Source organism: Budorcas taxicolor, chromosome 8 (assembly GCF_023091745.1).
Source record: "Budorcas taxicolor isolate Tak-1 chromosome 8, Takin1.1, whole genome shotgun sequence".
Classification (NCBI taxonomy): Eukaryota; Metazoa; Chordata; class Mammalia; order Artiodactyla; family Bovidae; genus Budorcas; species Budorcas taxicolor.
In genome coordinates, this window is record NC_068917.1 from 85,020,127 (window position 1) to 85,035,405 (window position 15,279).

Sequence of the window (15,279 nt, forward strand, 5' to 3'; positions counted from 1 at the left end):
GTATTGTTTTTGCTTTGGCTCCATCCCTTCATTCTTTCTGGAGTTATTTCTCCACTGATCTCCAGTAGCATATTGGGCACCTACCGACCTTGGAAGTTCCTCTTTCAGTATCCTATCATTTTGCCTTTTCATATTGTTCATGGGGTTCTCAAGGCAAGAATACTGAAGTGGCTTGCCATTCCCTTCTCCAGTGGACCACATGCTGTCAGACCTCTCCACCATGACCCACCCATCTTGGGTTGCCCCACAGGCATGGCTTGGTTTCATTGAGGTAGACAAGGCTGTGGTCCTAGTGTGATTAGATTGACTAGTTTTCTGTGAGTATGGTTTCAGTGTGTCTGCCCTCTGATGCCCTCTTGCAACACCTACCATCTTACTTGGGTTTCTCTTACCTTGGGCGTGGGGTATCTCTTCATGGCTGCTCCAGCAAAGCACAGCCGCTGCTCCTTACCTTGGACGAGGGGTATCTTTACCGTGACCCTTCCTGACCTTCAATGTGGGATAGCTCCTCTAGGCCCTCCTACGCCCGCGCAGCCACCGCTCCTCGGGTTGCTCCTCCTGTCCACCGTCCCTGGCCTCAAGCGCTGCCCCTGGCCTCCAGCGTGGGGTGGCTCCTCCCGGCTGCCTCTGACCTCGAACGTGGGGTAGCTCCTCTCGGCCACCTTCCCTGGCCTCAGACGTGGGGTAGCTCCGCTCGGCTGTTCCTGAGCTGTCGCAGCCTGGCACTCTCGGCTTCTGCACCTGACCTCGGACATGGGGTAACTTCTCTCGGCGGCGCTTTTAGTGCGCCGGGTCGCAGCCACCCGCGCTCTTAGTGCGCCGCCGGGTCGCAGCCGCCCGCGCTCTTAGTGCGCGGTGTCGCAGCCGCCTGTGCTGAGCTGCTAGGCTAAAGGCTTTTTATTGTTGGGGCTGCAAGAGTCTCTGATTGGCTGGGCTGTCCTGAGGCAGAGAGAGGTTTTCTTCCTTCTGCCTGATTGTAGAGTAGGGACACCGTCCCGTCAGAGATGCAAGCGTATGTCTCTTCCTGTTTGGAGTAGTCGCCAGCTCCAATTTTAGCTGAGGTTTTTTAAAGTTAATTCCAAAGAGTACAAGTTATAACTGGGTAATCTGGACCAGGGCAGGCTTGGGGTTTGCTTCTACAATCCTATTTATGTGTATCAGTAGGTTTACCCATTTGAAATACTCTTGATTTCTGCATTTTTTTTCAAGATCACATCTGTAACACTTGTTCATGTGTGCACTCCCCATTAGAATGCAAACTCTGTAACAACAAAGACAGTTCTTGCCTTGCTCAGTGCTATATCCATCCCAGTTAGCACAGTGCCTGGCCCAGAACATGGACACATTATACTGTTGTCAAATGAATAACTGAAACCAGTATTCTTTTAGCAACAAGATCTTGTGAAACCTGGCAGAGATTCAGGAGGTCACAGTGAAACCACAAAACCATGGACTGGGAACAATTAAAGATTACTAAATATGTTGTTAAATATGCAAAATGTTTTTACTTAGTGGAGTCTTTAAATTGATTTCATTACTGTTTCTTTATTGTTTGGTGTATGTACATTTAAAGAATTTCTGTAACATAGAGAAAATTATATGGACATTCATTTATTCTCTTATTTTGACCTTATGTTCATTGTTTATTTCCTAAAAAATATTGAGGAGAACTGCCTATGCTCTTCCTAGTCCCTACCCTGAACTTTACGTGTGAATGAATATAGGGTGGGCTTTGGGCTTCCCTTGTGGCTCTGCTGGTATATAATCTGCCTGCAATGTGGGAGATCTGGGTTCAGTCCCTCGGTTGGGAAGATACCCTGGAGAAGGGAAAGGCTGCCCACTCCAGTATTCTGGCCTGGAGAATTCCATGGATTACAGTCCATGGGATCGCAAAGAGTCAGACACAACTGAGTGACTTTCACTTAGGCTATAGGATTCTCAATCTCTATTTCTTCCTTAGCCCAGGGAGCTTCTCTTTCTCTTGCTGGGGAAGGGGGAAGAGGCATCCTATTAGCAAACAAATTGCTTTATAATACTCCATTTGCCAGGCCTGTCTACTTCACCGTGTTTAATGTCTGTGTGATCCCTGCGGGTTGGTAGCTATGACAGACATCTAATATCTTGTTTATTCAACTCATTTTCCCTTTCTTCATAGAAGAGCTGCTTTCGCCTCTCCAGTCTTATGGTTCAAATGAGGACCACCAGGTTTTTACTCAACCCCACTTGTCCCAGAGTCCACTGACTGAGAAAGTCCCCTGACTAGCATGGAAGCAATTATAGCACCCCTCCCACACACGTCTGGCCATGGCTGATTGGTTTAGTGGTGAGCACCTGACCTGATCCTGGCCAATCAATGTGCTTCCCTGGGATTTTTTTTTTTTTTTCAAGTGTAACTAGGGTAAAAAATTTAATTTCTCTGTGATGGTGACACTGAGAGATTAGAGAAACCCAACCTTTCTAAAGTTGAAATATAGAAAGAAGCAGAAAAGAGAGAAATAGAGCAAAAATCTTGGCAGGGTTCTAGATTTTTGAGCTCTAGCTGCTTCTGTGTTCTGTCTATGGGTTAGTAATTCAATTCTCCTGTAGAGTCTATGAGATAAATTCCCCCATTTTTCCTGAGCTATCTTGATTCCTGTGGCTTAAAACCAAAAGACCCAATCAATCCAGTGTCCCCTTTCCCCTCCCCATCCCATCACCAACTTCTTTTATCTGGCTATATGATCAAGAGTATCTAAGAATTTCCTGGTTTTGAAATAAAATTTTGTTTCCCACAGGGACTGAGTGTAAAGGGAGTGTAATCATTGTGAAAAGGGTCTCAGTCATGGTGAGTGAATCAGTTCTCCTCTCTCCCTCACTCCCTCCCTTTGTTGCCCATATAATTTGAGGTTACCTAAAACACTCTTCTCTTAAAGGGGAGGAAAGTCTCTCAAACGCATGACTCCACTATATCCATATATTTATAATGTGTACATGTCTGGTGTCCAAGGATTTGGGATACTGGGCTCCCCTCCTCTAATTTGTCATTTTTCTTTTTAGTTGCTAAGTCATGTCTGACCTTTCACGACCCCATGGACTATAACCTGTCAGCTCCTCTGTCAATGAGATTTCTTTGGCAGTAATACTGGAGTGGGTTGCCATTTTCTTCTCCAAGGGCTCTTCTCAACCCAGGAATCAAACTCACATCTCCTGAGTCTCCTGCATTGGCAAGCAGATTCTTTACTGCTGAGACACCAGGGAAGTACCACCCTTCTCTAATAAACAGCTCCTTTTTTTAGGTTTGAGAACTTTAAAAAGAAAATACCAGTTTAGAAACATCTATAGTTCCTAGGATAATGCTGCATACACTGTGTTTACCTCTGGGTATCTGTCTGCCCTGGAGGAGGGCATGGGAACTCACTCCAATATTCTTGCCTAGAGAATCCCCATGGACAGAGGAGCCTGGTGGGCTACAGTCCATGGGATAACAAAGAGTCAGACATGACTGAGTGATTAAGCACCATTTGTCTGCTCATCAGATATTTAAGAAATTTTTACCTTTTATAAATTTTTAGAAAATTCTTGCTAAATACATCTATTCATTCTTTTCTAAGGTGAACTTGACAGAGGACTGAGATGGAGGTCAGGGCTCTTGTCCTGCCACCATACTCACTGGCCTGTGCAAGGCTTATGGTGACTCAGATTGGGCTTCAAACCAATCAGCAGCAGGACTGAGAGAAATCTGGCTGCCCCCTCATTTGGGCAGGTTTTGGTGGGAATTAGTCATGGGGGTGAACTTCAGTTTGCACCATGGGACCACCATACCTCAGTGTTTTGGGAATGAGATGTGGTTAACTACAGGTAGGGGCACTCTGTTTCATGTAGCTAAGTCAAGTTTGAGCTGCATAATGGTTTCTGGGCCTAAGAAGTTGCCAATCCTACTCATAAGAACTTGACTTCTGCCTCCCAGAATGTGAATGATTATGTCCCCACCCTTTTTCTCTCTTTTGTTTCTATTTTCATGCCGTTATGTTGGAGGTTTTATGTTCTTATGTGATGATTTATATCCTTTTTGGAACAAGGCAAGTATAAATACATACATACATATGTAAGAGGGGCTTCCCAGGTAGTGCTAGTGGTAAAGAACCCACCTGCCAATGCAGGAGACATAAGAGATGCAGGTTTGACCCCTGGCTTGGACGATCCCTTGGAGGAGGGCATGGCAATCCACTCCAGTATTCTTGCCTAGAGAATCCTATGGACAGAGGAGCCTGGTGGGCTATAGTCTTTGGGGTCGCAAAGAGTTGGAGATGACTGAAGTGACTTAGCACAGCACATATGTGAGAGATTTTATGAAGCAAATGCTAATCAATATTCCTTGCAGTCTTCAGGACTGAAGAAAAGGGAGAAGGTTGAAATTAAAGCCTGAGAGGATCTGATGGAACACAAGAAAAAATTCGCTGCTCTTTGAGCGATTAAGCTCATGAGAAACTTTAAGAATGCTGTTGTCCCAAATGGTTGGTAACACTTGTGTGGAACACACTGTGTGATTGCCCAAAGTCATGTGTGGCTTCTCAGTTTTTTGAGATGTGGCCATTCATATCCTTTCTAACCAAATCCATGTGCTAAGAATATAGAAAGAAAGACACGGTCTTGGCTTCAAAGAGTTCCTGATCTAAACAGATACCTAATCAGATCATTACAAGAAAGTACAATGTGTATAGTTATAGAGATAGACAAAGAATTATGGGATCATAGAAGATGCTGAGAGAAGTACTAAAAGGCTACATGATAAGTGGAGAGGGCTTATGCTTAGGTTCAAAGCTCATTGGTTTAATCCGGATACTATTGAGTCATCTATCTTCAGGGTAAGTAACTGTCATCTTGAACACTGCAAGTTCTGGCCATAAACCTAGTGTCCAAAACATAAGGCAAAGATGCGACCATCCAAGGGAGGGTAGGATATACGGCAAATACACACTCCTCTCAGAGCACAAGGCCTCAAAATAGAGAGGATAACGAAGAAGAAACCCAAGTGATAAAGAATTTGGAGAAAGGGGAGATGGGAGAGGAGAGTAAAAGCACAGATGAAAGAGGTGCTACATCCATCTCTTAGAAGAGTGCTGCAGCTGATGCCCAGCAGGTGGCCATGTGCAGTGGCGCAGGTTGTTGACTGCATCAGTGCACTCTGCCAAAAGGGAAGTGAGGCTGAATCGAGACTGCATTCAGCTTTTTGAGCCATATGCCTTGGTATGGGGCTGACTCTGCTGGCAGGAAAGAAAGAGACTGTTTTCTAAATTATATAGAAACATTATTAAGCAGTGGCCTTGAGTACAACCTTCTCTACTTACACATTTCTGCCTTTAAATAATCTCTAGCCTTGGCTTTCATCACTATTTTTTTTTAATTGCATACTATGCTTTTTTAAAACATTGTCTGTTACATGACTATAACATCATGAAAGCAATGCATAAATCTTCCAAGTGTAAGGTAGTAGAAAGAGCATAGGTTTTTTGGAGTTGAACAGGTGTTACTTCAGATCTTGGTTTTCTCATTTACTAGTCTGTCATCTTGGACAAATTAGCTAATCTCTCTGTACCACTTTTTTTTTTTTTACCTGTGAAGTAGAAACAAAACTTCACTTGCCTTCTGTCTTGGGAATGAGGGATAATAAACACAAAGAGTCTTCCTTTGTGCCTGGCATACCCATACTCAATAAACAGGAGCTATTATAACATAAAATCTGGAAATCATTGAAAGAAGATGAAGGAGCAAAGACTGCTTAATCTTTCCATCTAGTCATAATTAATTTTAATGTTTTAGTGTATTTTCTTTTCAGTCTTTTCTCTGTACATTTTTGTTGTGCTTAGTCGCTCAGCCATATCTGACTGCAACCCCATGGACTATAGCCTGCCAGGTTCCTCTGTCCATGGGGATTCTCCAGGCAAGAATACTGGAGTGCATTGCCATGCCTTCCTCCAGGGGATCTTCCCAACTCAGGGATTGAACCCAGGTCTCCCACATTACAGGTGGATGCTTTACCATCTGAGCCACCAGGGAAGCCCACGAATACTGGAGTGGGTCCCTTATCCAGGGGATCTTTCTGACCCATGAACCGAACTGGGGTCTCCTGCATGGCAGGCGGACTCTTTACCAGCTGAGCTACCAGGGAAGTGTTGTTTATATATAATTGAGACCACAGTGTGTGTGTGTGTGTACTGTTTTGTCACAGAACAAATCATAGCATTTTCTTATATCCTTAGAAACACTTCACAAATGTCGTTTTTAATTGCTGCATAGCAGGCATCCTGTGGCTATATGGAGTTTACTTAACCAATCCCCTATTGTTGGCCCTTTGAGTTGTTTCCAGATTTTTTCGCAATTATAAATCCCATGCCTACTTTTAACTGCTTACAGGTTGCCAATTCTGTAGCATGCTGTTGTGTGGAAGGAATGCAGGATAATTTGTAATCCAAGCACCAGACCAATGTTTAGATTAAGAATTTACCCAAAAAAGGCAGAGAATAAATGGTCAAAAGAGACCCCAATCATCCTCATAGCGGTTGACCCAGAAGATGAAATCTTCTAGGTGATAGAACAAAGAACCAAGTCAGTGAGGCAGATAGAAATGAGAAGCAGAAATAGGACATTCAGTGCAAACTCTTTAGTGCAATTAATGCGGTGCCAGCAGAGCTCAGCCTGGTTGCTGAACAGACTCTTAACGCAAATTAAGCAGTCACATGAAGTGAGCACAGACCAAGGGAACAGCTCCCATTAGCACCCTTACAGAAGATGGCATTCAAAACAGCATGAGCATAGCTACCCAAGAGCAGGTCAGGCCTCTAGGCCCGATCTCATCACAGCTACTGCCCCTGCAGTGCCTGTGTGTCCAGTGTGTCACAGCAGGCTTCCGTATTCCTCCCGCAGCTCCACAAGCTTCTACAATAGTTTACATATAAGAACACTGAGGCTTAAAGAGGTTAAACAACACACCCAGAAGCTAAGTGTCTACTAGGTAACAGGGCTGGGCCTTAACCAATCCAAAGCACCTGCTGCTCCCAGTCTAGCCCTTTCTTCCCAACCCCAGGCCAAGGAGTTCATGCTAGTAGCATGATGTTGGCCATAAGCAGAGGAGAATGTGAATGTAAATACAAAAAACTCTAGATCTCCAAAAACTGTTAGCGGTGGTGATCTCTGAGTGGTGCTATTTTGGTGCTATTTTCTTTTTAAAAGAAGTTCTGTGTTTTCCAAGTTTTCTGAATTATAATTGGAGAGAAGTCTGATGTTGACCACAGAGAGGATATAACATCGTGGGAGGAGGTGCTTCAGGTCAGGGCTTTTGCTGTTGAGAGTTGGCTATTCACTACTGCACTCCTGCCATCCTACTCATCTGATCTCCATCTGGTCTCCATCATATCAACACACTCTTTTTCTTTAACAAGGAAAAGGAATAAGACAGAAATGAAGGCTTTGTCTATCTAATGGCAAGACACCAACCTGATTACATCATATCAAATAACTGATAAACTCAATTCTGAACCATTAAGAACACTGTCAGGTTGATTTCACCATCTAGGTCAATGGTTCTCAAAGAATGGCCTTCAGACCATTATTGATTTTAAAATATAAATATAGTATCGGGTTAACTGGCTAAATAGTGGGAAATTTGGTTAACCAATTTGGTGTCTTCCACAGTGGTAAAGAATCTGCCTGCCAATGCAGGAGACACAAGAGACTCCTGTTTGACCTCTGGGTTGGGAAGATCCTCTGCAGAAGGACATGGCAACCCAATCCAGTATTCTTGCCTGGGAAATCCCATGGACAGAGGAGCCTGGTGGGTTGCAGTCCAGGGGTCACAAAGAGTCAGACACAACTGAGCAACTGAGGACACATGCTGAACTACTGGTTCCAGACATTGTGTGGCTGAACTGAAGTGCTGTTGCAGCCAAAACCAGGGGCGGGGGAGGGGGAAGGGCTGGAAGGGACAGAACTGCTGGTATCTTCAGATACACTGGTGTGTGTGAAGTCCTGGAAAACAATAAAGCTGTTAAAATCTATTCAACCACTCCATCAGCAGGCACCTGCTTTATGTGCCTCAGGACGTTGTCCTGAGCACTGAGGATCCAAAGTTGGCACATCACATCCTGAAGCTTCAGGAACTGAGGGCTACATGGCACAGGCAGCCATGTTAGAACACAAGTTGCAGAGTTGTAGGATGCGTAAAGAACTCTGGGAGCAGAGAAGGAGGCAATTAACTCAGCCTGCATGCAACTGGTGTTGGATGGTGGAATATTATATAAATATCACAGAAACCTGCCGTGGTCTCCTGCATCTCTGCATATCTCTCTGTGGATCACAAATTCCTGTCATCAACTACTAATCAGGCTGATAGACAGTACACTGTTTTATTCCACTCTTGGAAACATTGAAACACGCCCCGCAGTACCTCTATTAAAACAGAGACTTCATGTGCAAGATAATGGAGGCAGAGCTGGAGCCACTGGTGTTTTTCTTGGAAAAAGCCCTCATTTGGATGGCAGGTGGGGGAGGTGGAATTTCAGAAGACACACTTTCCAAAGCTAATGTCAATGTCAGGGAAGGGGAGACTGTGTTTCCTTTGTCTTCACATTGTCATTTTAGGGTGGCAAACCCAAAATATATCAGTGAACATAACACACATGGTCTCTCCACAGAGTACATCACTGCCTTGCTTTTCTCACTCAACCTCTTACAAGAGCCTGGAGCTGATGGCAAACCCTTGGTGTAGAAGTAATCAATCTGAGGAATACTAGAACAGTATTCCCATGGTTGGGCAAAGCATACATATACACACAGCATACATACAATTATGTCATATAGATTGCCTGCATTAGTGGCTCCATTTGAGAAAGAATGTAGGGGAAATAACTCCTCTCAGGTTCCCTTTGTGGAAAGAAAATGGTTAAACTTCATCTACAGCAGAACGTGCTATTCCTCTTGAGCATGTACCATGGAGACAGCAAATGTTCATGAACCATTCCCAGAAAAAAACCAGAAAAGTAATATAGAGCTCCCCCTTAGTTTTTTACAGTTGTTTATAAAATATTTTATAAAGTTTATAAAGCTAGAGAGTGTATCTAACTAATTTGCAGAACCATGGAAACAGGATACGCAAATTGTAGTAATACATCAGGGTAGAGCAAAGACTAGAGTCTATTTATCAAAAATGGTATGGACACAATTAGTGTCTTTGTGTTTCGCAGTCTGATCAGCATCTCAAAAGATTAACTCCCTGAGTGATTCTTCTGTCGCAAAGGCTTACTAAGCACACAAACCAAAACTTCTGCTGCTACTGCAGTTACTCTCAAGGAATATCACAGTCATGGAATTATGACTCTCTCCATCATACGTGCGCACACACATATGCACGTGCACACACACACACACACACACACACAAACATACAAACTGCTTGTCTTTTTCCACCAGTAAATTCTTGGTGATGAAGTAAATGACAAAAGAAACAGATGACTTTCCAAAGCCACACTGAACTTGCAACTCATAAACATGAAAATTTGAACCAGAAATTACAAAGGGAAAGAGAGATGGAAAGTCCTACATGATCCCTTTTTCAGAATTTCTTCATTTCCCTACCTCTGGTCTCCTAAAGCTGACAATTACTCTTCCAAATCTTTCTGAAGTTGACCTTCCATGGGGGTAAATGTGTCCCAGTGGGTGGGCTCTGGGGTTGTGTTTTCACTCATCCATGGTTCCAAGGCACTTGTGTATAGACCTCAGGGTTTAAAAGCAGACGGTCCTCAGTTTTAAGTCAGGGTGAATATAGGTCTGTGCCTAGAATCCTTGTGTGCCCTTGCACTTGATCATTCTTGTTGAGGGAGCTGATTTGTCCAGAAGTCTGATTGATGCCCACCCAGCTTTATTTTTATATTTTTCCATTAGATAATTGCAAGCTATTTATAACATATTCTTCTTGCTCAATCTTTGCATGAAACCATAAGGATGAACAACACAAAGCCTCCCATAGACATGTTTCACATTACAAAGTGATTTAAGACTCTACAAAGGATGTAAAATATGCAAAGCAGCCCCCTGCTCCTTGGGAGGAAAAGAACTATTATTAGATATTCCATATTGTCATGAAGTATGAGAATTGTGCCCAAAGGGAGCCATAGCCCCAAAGAAGTTGACTACCTCCAGTTGAGTTGTCCATGCCTCAAGCACAGAGAATGTGCCACCACCAGTAACCACCGTGGCTTCCTGTACCCCACCACACCCAGGCAACTGGGTGACATTTGAAGCCTCCCTCTGTACCAATTCTTTCAAGAGTATCGGCCATTTAATCACTCCAGGCTTCTGTCAGCTCCTTGGAAGCAGAGGGTCTCAAGGAGGAAACTGCTTCCTTTTATGGAACATCTTTTACGTGATGCCTCAGGAGTTGGTACTTTGCATCATTTACACACCCTAACAGCTCTGTAAACTGGATATGATCATTTTACAAAAGAAAGAAGTAGCTCAAAGAGGTACAATTTAGTAGCTGGTAAAGAAGAGGAGGAGGGCTTCCCAGATGGCACTAGTGAAAAGAACCTTCCTGCCAATGGAGGAAATGTAAGAGTCATAGGTTCAGTGATTGGGCCAGAAAGATCCCCTGGAGGAGGGCATGCCAGCCCACTTCAGTATTCTTGCCTGGAGAATTCCATGGGCAGAGGAGCCTGTTGGGCTACAGTCTGTGGTGTCGCAAAGAGTCAGAACTGACTGAGTGATTGAGCAAGGAAGAGGAGGAACCAGGATTCTAACCCATATCTGCCTGATTCCAAAGGCCCTGCTTGTCTCCTACACATTGAAGACTCTCATCTTTGTCATGCTCCTTCCCATATCTCTTGCTCCTAAACCTGATACGTGGATGTGTGCTCAGTCACTTCCACTTTGTCCGACTCTTGAGACCTTAAGGACTGTAGCCCACAAGGCTCCTCTGTCCCTGGGATTCTCCAGGCAAGAATACTGGAGTGGGTTGCTGTGCCCTCCTCCATGGGAATCTTCCCGATCTGGGGATTGAACCCATTTCTCCTATGTCTCCTGCATTTGCAGGTGGGTTCTTTATCACTAGGGCCACCTGGGAAGCCAAACCTGATACATAGTAGATCCTTAATAAGTAATTTTAGAACAAAACCTGTTAAAAATCAGAAATGAGTAAGCTAAGTGAGATAGAATCATGAACTCAGATTAGAACTATAAATCATCTTTAGCCAAAAGATATAAATACCAGTGAACTTTCAGTGAATTTTTAAGTTCTATGAAGGCTTCTAGATCAAACTTTTTTGGTTTCCTGGTTGGATTAAATATTTTAAAAGCCAATTTAAGTGCTTACTTCCTTAGGCTAAGTTAGATCAATCTGCAAACTAAAAGTTGGGCTGCCACAAATAGGTAACAATACCCACTAGGAATCACACCCTATCACATCCTCAAAGACTGGTCACTGTCTGTCTGAAATTACCCTGTCTATTTGTTTGATTACTTGTTTATTGTCTCACTCCCAAATGTCATCTGTACTCAGGGCCTCATGCGGTGCCAGACATATTATCATTTTATTGTAGACAGTGATTGAGATTGTACCTGATACAATAACAAATGAGAAGATGGGTATCTCCATGCTCAGAGAAGGCATAACCCACTACACTTAAGCTAATTGCTCACCCCAGAGGGATGCCATCGTCATTCAAAAGGATCAAACCTGTACCCTTTTGGAAAGAATCTTAACATCATACCTCTCCTTGTTGGCCATTTGCATTGCCAATGCAGACAGCAAAAAGCAGGCAAAGCCCCATAAGTCTGTCCTATCCTATCTTCTGCTCTCCATGTCTTCTCAACTGTGGCTAACAAAGGAAAGAAATTATGTTTATGGGTTGGAAAATAAATCTGTCTCTACTTTTCACTCAGCATATGTATTATGTACCTACTGTATGACAGGCACTGTTCTAGGTACTAGGAATACTGCTGCTGCTGCTAAGTCTCTTCAGTCGTGTCCGACTCTGTGTGACCCCAGAGACGGCAGCCCACCAGGCTCCCCCGACCCTGGGATTCTCCAGGCAAGAACACGAGTGGGTTGCCATTTCCTTCTCCAATGCATGAAAGTGAAAAGTCAAAGTGAAGTCGCTCAGTTGTGTCCAACTCTTAGCGACCTCATGGACTGCAGCCCACCAGGCTCCTCCATCCATGGGATTTTCCAGGCAAGAGTACTGGAGTGGGGTACCATTGCATTCTCAGCATTCAGCAAATCAGGACTTCTGCTCACGATGCTTACATTCCAGTTGACAGGAGATAGATCATAAACAGAAAATTAAGATATGACAGCATAGGATCTGAGCAGGACCCTATAGGGCAGACCCTCCCACCAGATCCTCTGCTTTAATTCCTCTCTGAAGTGCTTAGATGATAGTATCTGATGCACATTTCCTGAGTTGTTTTGCAGATGCTAAAACTCCCCACCAAAGGGAAAATGTTAACTACTTGATAACCATGAGTATGTAGCCCCAGACCTATTAGATCCTAATTATATCCCTATTAAAGTGGAAGTGAAGTTGCTCCGTCATGTCCGACTCTTTGCAACCCCATGGACTGTAGCCTACCGGGCTCCTCTGTCCATGGGATTTTCCAGACAAGAATACTTGAGTGGGTTGCCATTTTCTTCTCCAGGGGATCTTCCCAACCCAGGGATCAAACCCGGGTCTCCTACATTACAGGTAGATGCTCTACCGTCTGAGCCACCAGGGAAGATCCCTATTAGACTTTATTAGAACCATATTATGATTGATAATGTGACACTACCCTGTTACCTCACCATCAACCAATCGTAAAATTTTTTGCAAACTGATCACAAACCCTGTGACTCCCCTCCCTCACCTGGCCCTTAAAACTGCCTCTCTAAGGGACTTCCTTGGTGGTCCACTGGCTAAGAATCTGCCTGCCAGTACAGGGAACATGTGTTTGATCCCTGGGCTGGGAAGATTCCACTTGCTGTGGGGCAACTAAGTCTATGCACCACAACTACTGAAGCCTGTGCACCGAGAGCCTGTGTTCCACAAGAGAAGCCACCGCAATGGGAAGCCCGCACCCCACAGCTGGAAAGTAGCCCCAGCTCACTGCAACTCGAGGAAAGCTGGCAGCAACAAAGACCAAGCGCAGCCAAAAATAAACACATAAAATTTTAAGAAATTAAAAAATAGAAACGCCTCCCTGAAACCCACTGGTTCATTTGCATTTTTTTGAGCACTAGCTGCCCCAGACACCTGGTCTGGCCCCTTACAATAAACCCCGCATTTTTCTTTACCATGACCCAGGGTCGGCACATTGGTTTTACTGCATTTAGGTGAGTGGACTCAAGTTTGGTTCAGTAACAACAGGAAGTAGCGAGAAGAAAATCATACAGAGGAAAGGGACCTAGAAGGGACTGAGAGGGATCGGGGAACACTATTTTATCTGGAGTGGCCAGGAAGACTCAGGATCCAGACGATTTTGAGGGACTAGGGGCACCTAAGGAAACTCTCATGACAAGAAAGAGTTGAGGGCCCAGGTGTGGCTCAAGGTCAAGTGGGCCAGTAGAAAGGAGGGCAGCTCTGAGCATGCATCACTATGTCAACCCCTCGATTCATCCCAGCCTCAGGGACTATTGCTGGGCCCTGGGAGGAGAGGCTGTGGTGGTCCCCCTAAGCTCAGAGCTAGGCACCACTGCATATGTGTGTGTTGGGGGGTGGGGGTGGCGGCGGGGGGTGGTGACTGTAGGACGGGGGTGATGACAGACCTTTTCCCGGGGTCCCTGTTACAGCCACATGTGACCAGCATGCCTGAGGCGTCATGGCATGGGCAAGACAGTCTCTGGGGAACTTGGGTGGCCTAGGCTTCAGGTCCCACCAGGGAGAAGTAGGAGCATCAGAGAGGAGAGATGGCGAATGTCAGTCAGGTAGCACCTGAAAAGGTCACTTGTAAGGGATTCCTTCCAGGAAGCCCCTGGCAAACTGGGTTCCCGAGTTCCTTTGGTGGGGAGGAGGGCCAGAGTAACACTATGATGTTACTTTTACCCCCAGGCTGTTGTGTCCTGGAATACAAGGCCAATGTTAACAATGCTGTGTTAACAATGCCATCACAGGGTGAAAGAGTAGGGCCTGGGAATTCGCATTTAATAGGTAGTAAAACAAGCATGAGGAATGCAGTTGAAAAAGTGTTAATAAAAATATGTGGCTGGAAGAAACTAATACCACATGGTAAGTGGGCCTCTTTCATACTTGCAAAATCCTCACACCCAACCTGTGGACAAAATCTTTAGGCTAAACTATGACTCACGTGGACCTACTGGTCATAACTAACCTACCAGCCTTCAAATTCATCAGGCATCTTTTAAAAGGGAGAGCTCGAACCTCATGACATGGAGGAGTCGGTGACTTTTAATGACTCTCAGGCCAACCCCCATCTTGCTGTTTATGCATCAACCCTGTCATTGTGCCAGCTTCAGTCCTTGAAACAAAGCTTCTCAAAATTGCTGGGTGGGTGCTGGGAAGACATTGTGTGAAATGCAAAAGCCAGGAGCATCTCAAGCTCAGAAGACTGACAGGCAGGCAGGAGCTCCAGGTGAGGAGGGCCAGGGACTTGCAGCCACTCAGCACCTGCTGACATTCGTCATGTGAGCAAGTGGGCCCATGGTTCCATGTCTTTTCAGTCTCCTCAAGAGGAGCAGGAAAGCCATCTTAAATGTAATGTCTCCCAAGTTTTAAAAGTTTGCAATTACTTTTTTTTGGAAGCACAGTGTGAAACAAACAAGATAAATATATCTGTAGGCAGGATTTTCCTCTGCAGACCACTAGTCTGAGGCCTCTGGTTGAAAGGATGATTGAGACATCTTTAGAGAACACTGTGATCTTTCTGTATTCTTTCCTGGGGCCCTAAGCATCTCCATTAGTAATTCTTCCAAGATGAAGCAGGAACTCTTTTGACCAGGTTCTATCTTGGGCCGCCATAGTACTTGATCTCCATCTGTGCCCTGAATCAGTACAGTCAGGTCAAATTGCAGAACAAGTGGACCTTAACTGCAGCTCTTATTCTATGTCCTTCAGACTGTGGAGAGCTCCATGTTCACCTTTGAAAAGAAAGTGTGAGGTAAACATGACTCTAGGAAAAACAGGGAGTGATGCGATGCCAGCAACTTGCTCAGAACGGTAATGTCCTCCTTTCCTCCAATAAGCAACCTGGAGTATTGGAGGAGTAGCTCAGTCAGAATGGATGACCTGAATTTGGGTGCTAGCTCTGTGATCTGGA